At 41.5% G+C, this 13,346-nt stretch overlaps 1 protein-coding gene across 1 annotated transcript in view; it reads left to right on the forward strand.

Annotated features, from left to right (window-relative positions):
• Nucleotides 1–3,181: 3,181 nt before the first annotated feature.
• Nucleotides 3,182–13,346, forward strand: part of CDKL4 (cyclin dependent kinase like 4) — a 54,912-nt gene continuing 44,747 nt past the window's right edge. Inside the window, 1 exon segment of the mRNA XM_079940390.1 lies at nucleotides 3,182–3,231. The gene's annotated coding sequence lies outside the window, so the exon portion shown is untranslated.

Consider the following 13,346-nt stretch of genomic DNA (forward strand, 5'->3'; position numbering starts at 1 on the left):
TATAAATTATATAAAGGGTCACATCTCAAAAAAAATAAACTTTCACGTTTAACTGTCAAGCATTTCAAAATATTTCCAGAAGATAACGTATACAACTGGTTGTGTGTTATCTATACAGACCCCTGGAATCAGTCTTTGAGAGAGAGGCCCAGTAACCTATGTTTCTGTGAAGTTGTACAAATGATTTTGATGTGCAGCTCTTCATGAGAACCACTGGCCCGACATTGAATTTAAATCAGTGTTTCTGAGTGTGGTCCAAGTATCACTCGCCTTAGAATAATCTTTGATGACACTTAAGAATGCGATAAGAATGTAGCCACTAACTTCTGAGTGAGGATCTTTATTCACTCAAAAGGAAGAGAGCCACTGACTGAAATGTTGGAAAAGATCTGTTTCATCTTCATTGAAGTTTAAAGCTGTCTGTCTTGTTAGCTAGTTTCTTAGACATTGGTGTTGAGAAGAATGAGATCAATTGTTTCCGGGCCTTATTGGCATCATTAATCTTGCTAGTATGTCCCCAATTTCAGTAGAGACCAGGAAATAAAGGATAGGTATCCCTTTTTACCATTACTAGAAGAAGGATAAAAGTGTGCTATATAAAATATAATAATAAGTGCCCAATGCATGTGTTTGTGCTGTTCCACATGCTATACATAGATTCTCCCACTGAAGTCCCAGAACAGCCCAATGAGGTAGGTAGGTATTGTTAACACCATTTTACAGATGAAGAAACTAAGGCACAGAAAGATTAAAAAACTTGCCCAAGAATATAGTCGGGAAGTAGTAGAGCTAGGATTTGAACCTGGGCACTCAGTTCAAAGTGTATACTCTTAACTACTGTGCTAAACTATGTACCACACAGAATATATGCAGTATATTCACCACCCTCTAAAATACACTCTAGCATTTCTCCCCTGAAATTAGACTTATTTTCTCCAGGAATTGGATTTCAAATTCTGATTTTCACTGTCTCTTTGCAGCAAGAGAAATTAACTCTGTCTTAATTTTTCACTTTATCAAAAAGGATTTTCCTTATTCAAAGTGTTTTGTATAAGAATAAAAGGATTTGCATGTAATTAATTTTACAATTAAAGCTTATGAAATATGTCTAGTCAAAACTCATTACAAAGACTTTCTTTTAGTTTGTTCTTATGAGATAATTACTTAACTAACATACATTGATCATTTACAGTAGATCCAAGCTCTTTACTGGCAGTGCGGAAAAGATGGAAAATCATCATTCCCAGTATTCCAGGAGCACACTTGGATGAATAAAGATAGATTTAAAGAACAATGCAAAAGGCTGTGCCTAATTCTGGTTTGGGAAAAGGAAAGCCTTTGTGCAGAACGTTGTATGTAAGCCAGGTTGTTGATAGATGAAGAGGAGTGTATCAAGTGCAGAAAAAAATCAGGGTAGGGAGCTGTAGGCTAGACTAAGGCATATGCAAAAATGCCGCTTGTTCAAGGAATAGTGACGTTAAATGCGGCTGAGCTTAGAGTGTGTGGAGCAGAGTAACAAGGCGTGAAGCTAGAAAATAGGGATGGGCCTGATTGTGAAGAGCTTTCTAATGAGAAGAGTAGCTCTAATAGTCAACAGTTATGGAAACTGCAGAGATCAAATACCATGAAGATGAAAATAGCTGTTGGCAAAAAAATAAATAAGGGGGAGGGACTTCCCTGGCGGTCCAGTGGTTAAGACTCAGTGCTTCCATTGCAGGGGATGCAGGTTCGATCCCTGGTGGAGGAACTAGGATCCCACATGCTGCGTGGTGCGGTCAAAAAAAGAAAGAAAGAAAAAAAAAACAGCCGTTGGGTTTGTACCTAAGGTTATGGTGATCTCTTGTATCCTTACTGAGAAAGTTACCTAAATAGCATGATGAGGGCAAAAATGATAGAGAAATAAGTTGATGTTAAGTTTACCTGGGAGTATGTTTGGTCTTGAAGGAGGTAAAGGTTTGTGTTTTTGTTTTTATCTCTGTTTTTTGTTTCTAAAGATGGGCAGAGATTAGAACATATTTCTAAGCAAATGAAGGAAATGGAAAATGGAAGATAGATGACAAAAAGGGAGAAGCGTTACCTCTGAGGGAAGAAGGGAAGTATCGACATCCTAAATCTGGGCATGATGGAGAGCATTTTACTGATGCTAAACAAAGTGTGTATGAGCTCGTTAACAACAGAGATAGTGTTTCCAAGTTCCTCTTGGAAACAAGAAGGGTAGACTGGCAAAAATTATCTATTCCATTGTTAATACCTATACCTCCATATAGCATTCGTCACATTACTTGTTTGCTTGACTTGATTCCCCACTGGGTGGCAAACATGTCTCTCACTCTGAATCAGCCCCACGTTAACTAGTACGATGCTTGCTGAATTATGAAAATGGCAGCAGTGGACCACAGGTAATACATAAAACTGCTTGTTACCAAAAAGCCTACAGAAGTCTGCTGGAAAGCTATTTGGACACCGAGGCGGAACCGAAGAGTAAAGATTAATAATAAGAGGATCTGGCTACCCGAAGGTCTCTGCCCAGGCAGGAAAACGAACTTCTGTAACTTCAACGTTTATATTTGCTTAATTTTAGTGCTCCCGAGGACTTGGATAGGAACAGGACTTGGTATAATCACAGTGTTATGGAAAAGTGGTTAAAACGTTTCCCGAGTGCCTCCTTCAGGGCAGCTTAAAAGGGTTCTCGGGGGCTTCCCCGGTGGCGCAGTGGTTGAGAGTCCGCCTGCCGATGCAGGGTACACGTGTTCGTGCCCCGGTCCGGGAGGATCCCACATGCCGCGGAGCGGCTGGGCCCGTGAGCCATGGCCGCTGAGCCTGCGCGTCCCGAGCCTGTGCGTCCCGAGCCTGTGCTCCGCAACGGGAGAGGCCACGACAGTGAAAGGCCCGCGTACCGAACAAAAAGAAAAGAAAAAGAAAAAAGGGTTCTCGGAGGAGAAACTGCTGCTGCGTTCACACTCTGCCGTTAAGGGCTTGCCCAAAAGTGACCCACCGAGATGCTGAGATGCTGAAACCAGGCCGCGGGCTTCCCCTGCGGCGGGCGCCGGGGAAACCGGCTCCGGAAGCCGCCCTACCCCGAGCGGCCTGAGCGTCCGGTTGCCAGGGAGACGCCGCGGCGGTGGCGCACGGGAGTCGCTGCGCCGGGGGGCGCTTCCTGCGCACTGCGTCGCGCGCTGGAGTCGGGCTGAAGGGGCTGCTCGAGACTGTCGCCGTCGCCTTGTCCTCGCCGTAAGTGCGGCGGCCGGCGGGCGGGGTCCGGCTGTGAGGAGGGTCGGCGCCGGGGGTGATGGAGAGAGAAGTGGAGTCTGGATGGAGGCTTCCAGAGAAGGGGAAGTTCCCTGAGAGAAGGGGAGCGGGGCAGCCTTGCAGTTCGGCGGCCTCTGGAGGGACAGGCAGGGGTGGGGGGGGAGGGGCTAGAGGTGACAGTGACTCCCGCGGGCCGCACGACCCACCCGATGCGGGCCCCTGGGGAGCGGAGCGGCTGCGCTTTGGGAGACCCCTGGTGTGGCCGAGAAGCTGCACTGTCATTAAATGTAGAGTCAAGACTAGTTTAGAGGCCTGGAAATCAAGTGGCTTATGCCAGACGTCCAGATCCGTTATGTGTTCACATGAAATGTGAGGCTTTTAAACAAAATTAGTTTCTTGGATTATGTAAATTATATGGGCTTTGATTTTCTGGGGATGCTTTTAGTTAATCCTATTGTACTATCACTAGGACAAGTTTATAAACACGTGTGTGTACTTTTGAAGTTCTGCGATTCAGTATTATGTTTATAAAACAGATGCAGAATGGTTTTATAGCCCACTTTCCTGGTCAATTTTATTAAATATAATTGCATGTTTGGTTGTGCTGGAAACAATAATAACAACATAGCAGACTGACTTGTAGCCTGTAGAATCTGTAACTGGTCTGGCCTGGTCTTGAAAAGGTCTCCTTACCGCCCCCCCTCATTCCTAACGCCACTATTTACACAAGTTTCCTCTAAACTTTTAGATTAGGAAATTAATGTGTTTTTTCACCCCATTTCCTCTCCGTTTCTTAATTTTGTTTTTTTTCTCTCAGCGTGTTCTTTAAAGGCTGGCTAGAGCCCTCATGACCTGCTTTTGTGATACAATTGTGGAAAATAATCTGCCTTCAAGTGTTTTCTCGGTTTCTATGTGCATCCTTTTGCAAATCCTCAAGACTAAGGAAGTTAAATAGAAAATTTTCAAAGAATTTAATAATCCACTCAATTATCTATTTTATCTATCTTCCTATATTCACCAATCGGCCCAAGTCTATACCTGCTTTTGCCTTTGTACACAGAACTTCGTTAACTTAATACTCAAATATTTGGTAACTTCTGAAGTCAGGAAGCCCTGCAGCCAAGAGGTACATAGGTTCAGACTGAAGGTGACTAATGATTAGGAAAATTATTTTCTTTTTTTTTTTTTTTAACATTTTTATCTATTCCCTGCAAGTAGCTATCTCACTGTTTCATCTTGATTTCCTGACCAGGTACTATTTTAACAATCAAAATGTATTACTGCCTTTGCTTAAAGAAGAAAGACATATTTAGTGGAAAGCTTAGAGAATAAAATTATGGTAGGATTACAACAGACAGGTTGAGCACCTACTATGTGCCAGACAGTGGGCAAACAAGGCACATCAGGTGTAATAAATAATGTGTAAAAAAGGAGTCGGGGAACTTAACTCAGTATGTGTGGAGAGAAAGAGCTTGCCTTTGGGGATTGGGGAGGGCTAAGCAGAAAAAACACTTGACTTGAACTGCAAAAGATCAAGAGGATTTTGAGGTCAAACCTTCCAAGCAGCGGTTGGTGTACGTAGAGACTTAGAGACTTGAAAGTGTTTGGGGAAGAATCTGAGAAGCACTGAGGGAAAGGTCCATTGGGACCAGGGTGGAAAGGACTGTAAATATCATACTACAGTTTGAACTTTATTCTGTGGCAGTAGAGGCCATAGCCATTTTTGAGGAAGGACGATTATACTGATGACTGAGAAAGATGTTTTTGTTTTAATTGAAATATGCTGAAAAAAAAGTGATTTGAGGGGCCTCCCTGGTGGCGCAGTGGTTGAGAGTCCGCCTGCCGATGCAGGGGACATGGGTTCGTGCCCCGGTCCGGGAAGATCCCACATGCCGCAGAGCGGCTGGGCCCGTGAGCCATGGCCGCTGAGCCTGCGCGTCCGGAGCCTGCGCGTCCGGAGCCTGTGCTCCGCAACGGGAGAGGCCACAACAGTGAGAGGCCCGCGTACCGCAAAAAAAAAAAAAGTGATTCGAAACTTTAGTCCCACTATAGGTTTTTAAAATAGCTCTCTTTTGATATAATAATTTCAAAACTGCAAGCATAGTACAATTAACTCCCATACATTTACATTCATTAATTGTTTACATTTTGCTCGTTTCCTTTCTATCTCTCTCTGGGTATATATATATACACACATATATATGCATATTAATTTTTCTCTACTGTTTGAGGGTAAGTTGCAGACATCATGTCCCTTTATCCTTAAATAGTTCAGTGTATATTTCCTAAGAACTAGGACACTTACATAACCACAGTAAAGATTACCAAAATCAGGAAATTTGATATCTGATCCACAGTCAATATTTAGGTTTTGCCAGTTATCCCAGTATGCTTCTTTATAGCTCTTTTTTTCCCCATTCCAGGATCAAACCCCAGATCCACATTACATTGCATCTTCACATCTCTTCAGTACTGTTCAGTCTGGAACAGTACTTTGACATTTGTCTTTCATTTGTTAAGAACACAGACCAGTTATTTGTAGAGTGGTCCTCGATTTGGCTTTGTCTACTGTTTCCTCATAATTATATTCAGGTTTTGCATTTTTGGCAGAAATATCACAGAGGAGATCCTGTCCTCAGTGGCTCATTTGACTCTTCTAGAAATTGCATGTAAATGGAATCACATAATATGTGTTTTTTTTGTGTGTGTGATTTTTCTCAGATAGCATTATATATATATATATATTTTTTTTTAATGTTTATCACATTATAGCATGTATCAGTACTTGGTTCCTTTCTATTATTTTTTAATTTTTATTGGAGTGTAATTGATTTACAATGTTGTGTTAGTTTCTTTGTTCCTTTCTATTGCTGAATAGTATTTCATTGAATGGATAGTCATTCATCAGTTGATGGACATTGGTTTGCTTTCAGTTTGGGGCTCTTATGAATAATGATACTATAAATATTTTGGGAATTCCCTAGCAGTTCAGTGTTTAGGACTCAGCACTTTCACTTTTGGGGCCCGGGTTCAATCCCTGGTAGAACTAAGATCCCGCAAGCCACCGGGCCAAAAAATATATATATTGATATATATTTGCAAACATGTCTTTGTGCAGACATATTTTTTAATTTTTCCTAGATAGATACCGAACAGTAGAATTGCTGTTTACATTTAACATTTTTTTTACATCTTTATTGGAGTATAATTGCTTTACAATGGTGTGTTAGTTTCTGCTCTATAACAAAGTGAATCAGTTATACATATACATATGTTCCCATATCTCCTCCCTCTTCCGTCTCCCGCCCTCCCACCCTCCCTATCCCTCCCATCCAGGTGGTCACAAAGCACTGAGCTGATCTCCCTGTGCTATGCGGCTGCTTCCCACTAGCTATCTGTTTTTCGTTTGGTAGTGTATATATGTCCATGCCTCTCTCTCGCTTTGTCACAGCTTACCCTTCCTCCTCCCCATATCCTCAAGTCCATTCTCTAGTAGGTCTGTCTTACCCCTAGGTTCTTCATGACATTTTTTTTTCTTATATTCCATATATATGTGTTAGCATACGGTATTTGTCTTTCTCTTTCTGACTTACTTCACTCTGTGTGACAGACTCTAGGTCCATCCACCTCACTACAAATAACGCAATTTCATTTCTTTTTATGGCTGAGTAATAGTCCATTGTATATATGTGCCACATCTTCTTTATCCATTCATCCGATGATGGGCACTTAGGTTGTTTCCATCTCTGGGCTATTGTAAATAGAGCTGCAATGAACATTTTGGTACATGACTCTTTTTGAATTCTGGTTTTCTCAGGGTATATGCCCAGTAGTGGGATTGCTGGGTCATATGGTAGTTCTATTTGTAGTTTTTTAAGGAACCTCCATACTGTTCTCCATAGTAGCTATACCAATTCACATTCCCACCAGCAGTGCAAAAGTGTTCCCTTTTCTCCACACCCTCTCCAGCATTTATTGTTTCTAGATTTTTTGATGATGGCCATTCTGACCGGTGTGCGATGATATCTCATTGTAGTTTTGATTTGCATTTCTCTAATGATTAATGATGTTGCGCATTCTTTCATGTGTTTGTTGGTAATCTGTATATCTTCTTTGGAGAAATGTCTATTTAGATCTGCCCATTTTTGGATTGGATTGTTTGTTTTTTTGTTATTGAGCTGCACGAGCTGCTTATAAATTTTGGAGATTAATCCTTTGTCAGTTGCTTCATTTACAAATATTTTCTCCCATTCTGAGGGTTGTCTTTTGGTCTTGTTTATGGTTTCCTTTGCTGTGCTAAAGCTTTGAAGTTTCGTTAGGTCCCATTTGTTTATTTTTGTTTTTATTTCCATTTCTCTAGGAGGTGGGTCAAAAAGGATCTTGCTGTGATTTATGTCATAGAGTGTTCTTCCTATGTTTTCCTCTAAGAGTTTGATAGTTTCTGGCCTTACATTTAGGTCTTTAATCCATTTTGAGCTTATTTTTCTGTATGGTGTTAGGGAGTGATCTAATCTCATACTTTTACATGTAGCTGTCCAGTTTTCCCAACACCACTTATTGAAGAGGCTGTCCTTTCTCCAGTGTACATTCCTGCCTCCTTTATCAAAGATAAGGTGACCATATGTGCGTGGGTTTATCTCTGGGCTTTCTATGCTGTTCCATTGATCTATATTTCTGTTTTTGTGCCAGTACCATACTGTCTTCATTACTGTAGCTTTGTAGTATGTTCTGAAGTCAGGGAGCCTGATTCCTCCAGCTCCGTTTTTTGTTCTCAAGATTGCTTTGGCTATTCGGGTTCTTTTGTGTTTCCATACAAATTGTGAAATTTTTGTTCTAGTTCTGTGAAAAATCCCATTAGTAGTTTGATAGGGATTGATTTGAATCTGTAGATTGCTTTGAATAGTACAGTCATTTTCACAATGTTGATTCTTCCAATCCAAGAACGTGGTACATCTCTCCATCTATTTGTATCATCTTTAATTTCTTTCATCAGTGTCTTATAATTTTCTGCATACAGGTCTTTTGTCTCCTTAGGTAGGTTTATTCATAGATATTTTATTCTTTTTGTTGCAGTGGTAAATGGGAGTGTTTTCTTGATTTCACTTTCAGATTTTTCATCATTAGTGTATAGGAATGCCAGAGATTTCTGTGCATTAATTTTGTATCCTGCTACTTTACCAAATTCATTGATTAGCTCTAGTAGTTTTCTGGTAGCATCTTTAGGATTCTCTATGTATATATCATGTCATCTGCAAAGAGTGACAGCTTTACTTCTTCTTTTCCGATTTGAATTCCTTTTACTTCCTTTTCTTCTCTGATTGCTGTGGCTAAAACTTCCAAAACTATGTTGAATAAGAGTGGTGAGAGTGGGCAGCCTTGTCTTGTTCCTGATATTAGTGGAAATACTTTCAGTTTTTCACCGTTGAGGATGATGTTGGCTGTGGGTTTGTCATATATGGCCTTTATTATGTTGAGGAAAGTTCCCTCTATGCCTACTTTCTGCAGGGTTTTTATCATCAATGGGTGTTGAATTTTGTCAAAAGCTTTCTCTGCATCTATTGAGATGATCATATGGTTTTTATCCTTCAATTTGTTAATGTGGTGTATCACGTTGATGGATTTGCGTATATTGAAGAATCCTTGCATTCCTGGAATAAACCCCACTTGATCATGGTGTATGATCCTTTTAATGTGCTGTTGGATTCTGTTTGCTAGTATTTTGTTGAGGATTTTTGCATCTATGTTCATCAGTGATATTGGCCTGTAGTTTTCTTTCTTTGTGACATCCTTGTCTGGTTTTGGTATCAGGGTGATGGTGGCCTCATAGAATGAGTTTGGGAGTGTTCCTCCTACTATATTTTGGAAGAGTTTGAGAAGGATAGGTGTTAGCTCTTCTCTAAATGTTTGATAGAATTCGCCTGTGAAGCCATCTGGTCCTGGGCTTTTGTTTCTTGGAAGATTTTTAATCACAGTTTCAATTTCAGTGCTTGTGTTTGGTCTGTTCATATTTTCTATTTCTTCCTGATTCAGTCTTGGCAAGTTGTGCATTTCTAAGAATTTGTCCATTTCTTCCAGGTTGTCCATTTTATTGGCATAGAGTTGCTTGTAGTAATCTCTCATGATCTTTTGTATTTCTGCAGTGTCAGTTGTTACTTCTCCTTTTTCATTTCTAATTCTATTGATTTGAGTCTTCTTCCTTTTTTTTTTGATGAGTCTGGCTAATGGTTTATCAATTTTGTTTATCTTCTCAAAGAACCAGCTTTTAGTTTTATTGATCTTTGCTATCGTTTCCTTCATTGCTTTTTTCATTTATTTCTGATCTGATCTTTATGATTTCTTTCCTTCTGCTAACTTTGGGGTTTTTTTGTTCTTCTTTCTCTAATTGCTTTAGGTGCAAGGTTAGGTTGTTTATTCGAGATGGTTCCTGTTTCTTAAGATAGGATTGTATTGCTATAAACTTCCCTCTTAGAACTGCTTTTGCTGCATCCTATAGGTTTCGGGTCATCGTGTCTCCATTGTCATTTGTTTCTAGGTATTTTTTGATTTCCACTTTGATTTCTTCAGTGATAACTTCATTATTAAGTAGTGTATTGTTTAGCCTCCATGTGTTTGTATTTTTTCCAAATCTTTTCCTGTAATTGATATCTAGTCTCATAGCATTGTGGTCAGAAAAGATACTTGATACAATTTCAATTTTCTTAAATTTACCAAGGCTTGATTTGTGACGCAAGATATGATCTATCCTGGAGAATGTTCCATGAGCACTTGAGAAAAATGTGTATTCTGTTGTTTTTGGATGGAATGTCCTATAAATATCAAGTAAGTGCATCTTGTTTAATGTATCATTTAAAGCTTGTGTTTCCTTATTTATTTTCATTTTGGCTGATCTGTCCATTGGTGAAAGTGGGGTGTTAAAGTCCCCTACTATGAATGTGTTACTGTCGATTTCCCCTTTTATGGCTGTTAGTATTTGCCTTATGTATTGAGGTACTCCTATGTTGGGTGCATAAATACTTACAATTGTTATATCTTCTTCTTGGATCGATCCCTTGATCATTATGTAGTGTCCTTTTTTGTCTCTTCTAATAGTTTTTATTTTAAAGTCTATTTTTTCTGATATGAGAATTGCTACTCCAGCTTTCTTTTGGTTTCCGTGCATGGAATATCTTTTTCCATCCCCTTACTTTTAGTCTGTATGTGTCTCTAGGTCTGAAGTGGGTCTCTTGTAGACAGCATATATATGGGTCTTGTTTTTGTATCCATTCAGCCAGTCTGTGTCTTTTGGTTGGAGCATTTAATCCATTTACATATAAGGTAATTATCGATATGTGTGTTCCTATTCCCATTTTCTTAACTGTTTTGGGTTTGTTATTGTAGGTCTTTTCCTTCTCTTGTGTTTCTTGCCTAGAGAAGTTCCTTTAGCATTTGTTGTAAAGTTGGTTTGGTGGTGCTGAACTCTCTCTAAGCTTTTGCTTGTCTGTAAAGGTTTTAATTTCTCCATCAAATCTGAATGAGATCCTTGCTGGGTAGAGTAATCTTGGTTGTAGGTTTTTCTCCTTCATCACTTTAAATATGTCCTGCCAGTCCCTTCTGGCTTGCAGAGTTTCTGCTGAAAGATCAGCTGTTAACCTTATGGGAATTCCCTTGTGTGTTGTTTGTTGTTTTTCCCTTGCTGCTTTTAATATGTTTTCTTTGTATTTAATTTTTGACAGTTTGATTAATATGTGTCTTGGCGTGTTTCTCCTTGGATTTATCCTCTATGGGACTCTCTGTGCTTCCTGGACTTGATTAACTATTTCCTTTCCCATATTAGGGAAGTTTTCAACTATAATCTCTTCAAATATTTTCTCAGTTCCTTTCTTTTTCTCTTCTTCTTCTGGAACCCCTATAATTCGAATGCTGGTGCATTTAATGTTGTCCCAGAGGTCTCTGAGACTGTCCTCAGTTCTTTTCATTCTTTTTTCTTTATTCTACTCTGCAGTAGTTATTTCCACTATTTTATCTTCCAGGTCGCTTATCCATTCTTCTGCCTCAGTTATTCTGCTATTGATCCCATCTAGAGTGTTTTTAATTTCATTTATTGTGTTGCTTGCTTGTTTCATCTTTAGTTCTTCTAGGTCCTTGTTAAATGTTTATTGCATTTTCTCTATTCTGTTTCCAAGATTTTGTATCATCTTTACTATCATTATTCTGAATTCTTTTTCAGGTAGACTGCCTATTTCATCTTCATTTGTTGGGTCTGGTGGGTTTTTATCTTGCTCCTTCATCTTCTGTGTGTTTTTCTGTCTTCTCATTTTGCTTATCTTACTGCGTTTGGGGTCTCCTTTTTGCAGGCTGCAAGTTCGTAGTTCCAGTTGTTTTTGGTGTCTGTCCCCAGTGGCTAAAGTTGGTTCAGTGGGTTGTGTAGGCTTCCTGGTGGAGGGGACTAGTGCCTGTGTTCTGGTGGATGAGGCTGGATCTTGTCTTTCTGGTGGGCAGGTCCACGTCTGGTGGTGTGTTTTGGGGTGTCTGTGACCTTACTATGATTTTAGGCAGCCTCTCTGCTAATGGGTGGGGTTGTGTTCCAGTCTTGCTAGTTGTTTGGCATAGGGTGTCCAGCACTGTAGCTTGCAGGTCTTAGAGTGAAGCTGGGTACTGGTGTTGAGATGGAGATCTCTGGGAGATTTTCGCCGTTTGATATTATGTGGAGCTGGAAGAAAGAAAGAAAGAAAGAGAGAGAGGGAGAGAGAGATAGGGAGAGAGACAGAGACAGAGACAGAGAGACAGAGAGAGAGAGAGAGATAGAAAGAGAGAAAGAAAATAAAGTAAGATAAAATAAAGTTATTAGAATAAAAAATAATTATTAAGAAAAAAAAATTTTTAAGTAAAAAAAACGGACAGATAGAACCCTAGGACAAATGGTGAAAGCAAAGCTATAGAGACAAAATCACACAGAAGCATACACATACACACTCACAAAAAGAGGAAAAGGGGGAAAAATCCTAAATCTTGCTCTCAAAGTCCACCTCCTCAATTTGGGATGATTCGTTGTCTACTCATGTATTCCACAGTTGCAGGGTACATCTAGTTGATTGTTGAGCTTTAATCCGCTGCTTCTGAGGCTGCTGGGAGAGATTTCCCTTTCTCTTCTTTGTTCGCACAGCTCCCAGGGCTCAGCTTTGGATCTGGCCCCGCCTCTGCGTGTAGGTCACCAGAGGGCATCTGTTCTTCGCTCAGACAGGACGGGGTTAAAGGAGCAGCTGACTCGGGGGCTCTGGCTCAGTCAGGCTGGGGGCAGGGAGAGGTGCAGATGCGGGGCGAGCCTGCAGCGGCAGAGGCCGGCGGGACGTTGCACCAGCCTGCGGCGCACCATGTGTTCTCCCGGGCAAGTTGTCCCTGGATCCCAGGACCCTGGCAGTGGCGGGCTGCACAGGCTCCCTGGAAGTGAGGTGTGGATAGTGACCTTTGCTCGCACACAGGCTTCTTGGTGGCGGCAGCAGCAGCCTTAGCGTCTCATGCCCGTCTCTGGGGTCCACGCTGTTAGCCGCGGTTCGCGCCCGTCTCTGGAGCTCCTTTAAGCAGTGCTCTTAATCCCCTCTCCTCGCGCACCAGGAAACAAAGAGGCAAGAAAAACTCTCTTGCCTCTTCGGCAGATCCAGACTTTTCCCCGGACTCCCTCCCGGCTAGCCGTGGTGCACTAACCCCCTGCAGGCTGTGTTCACGCCACCAACCCCAGTCCTCTCCCTGCGCTCCAACCGAAGCCCGAGCCTCAGCTCCCAGCCCCGCCCACCCTGGCGGGTGAGCAGACAAGCCTCTTGGGCTGGTGAGTGGCGGTCGGCACTGATCCTCTGTGCGGGAATCTCTCCGCTTTGTTCTCCGCACGCCTGTTGCTGTGCTCTCCTCTGCGGCTCTGAAGCTTCCCCCCTCCGCCACCCGCAGTCTCCGCCCGTGAAGGGGCTTCCTAGTGTGTGGAAACCTTTCCTCCTTCACAGCTCCCTCCCACTGGTGCAGGTCCCGTCCCTATCCTTTTGTCTCTTTATTCTTTTTTCTTTCGCCCTACCCAGGTACGTGGGGAGTTTCTTGCCTTTTGGGAGGTCTGAGGTCTTCTGGCAGCGTTC

The sequence above is a fragment of the Stenella coeruleoalba genome (assembly GCF_951394435.1).
Source record: "Stenella coeruleoalba genome assembly, chromosome: 13".
In the NCBI taxonomy this organism is placed as follows: domain Eukaryota; kingdom Metazoa; phylum Chordata; class Mammalia; order Artiodactyla; family Delphinidae; genus Stenella; species Stenella coeruleoalba.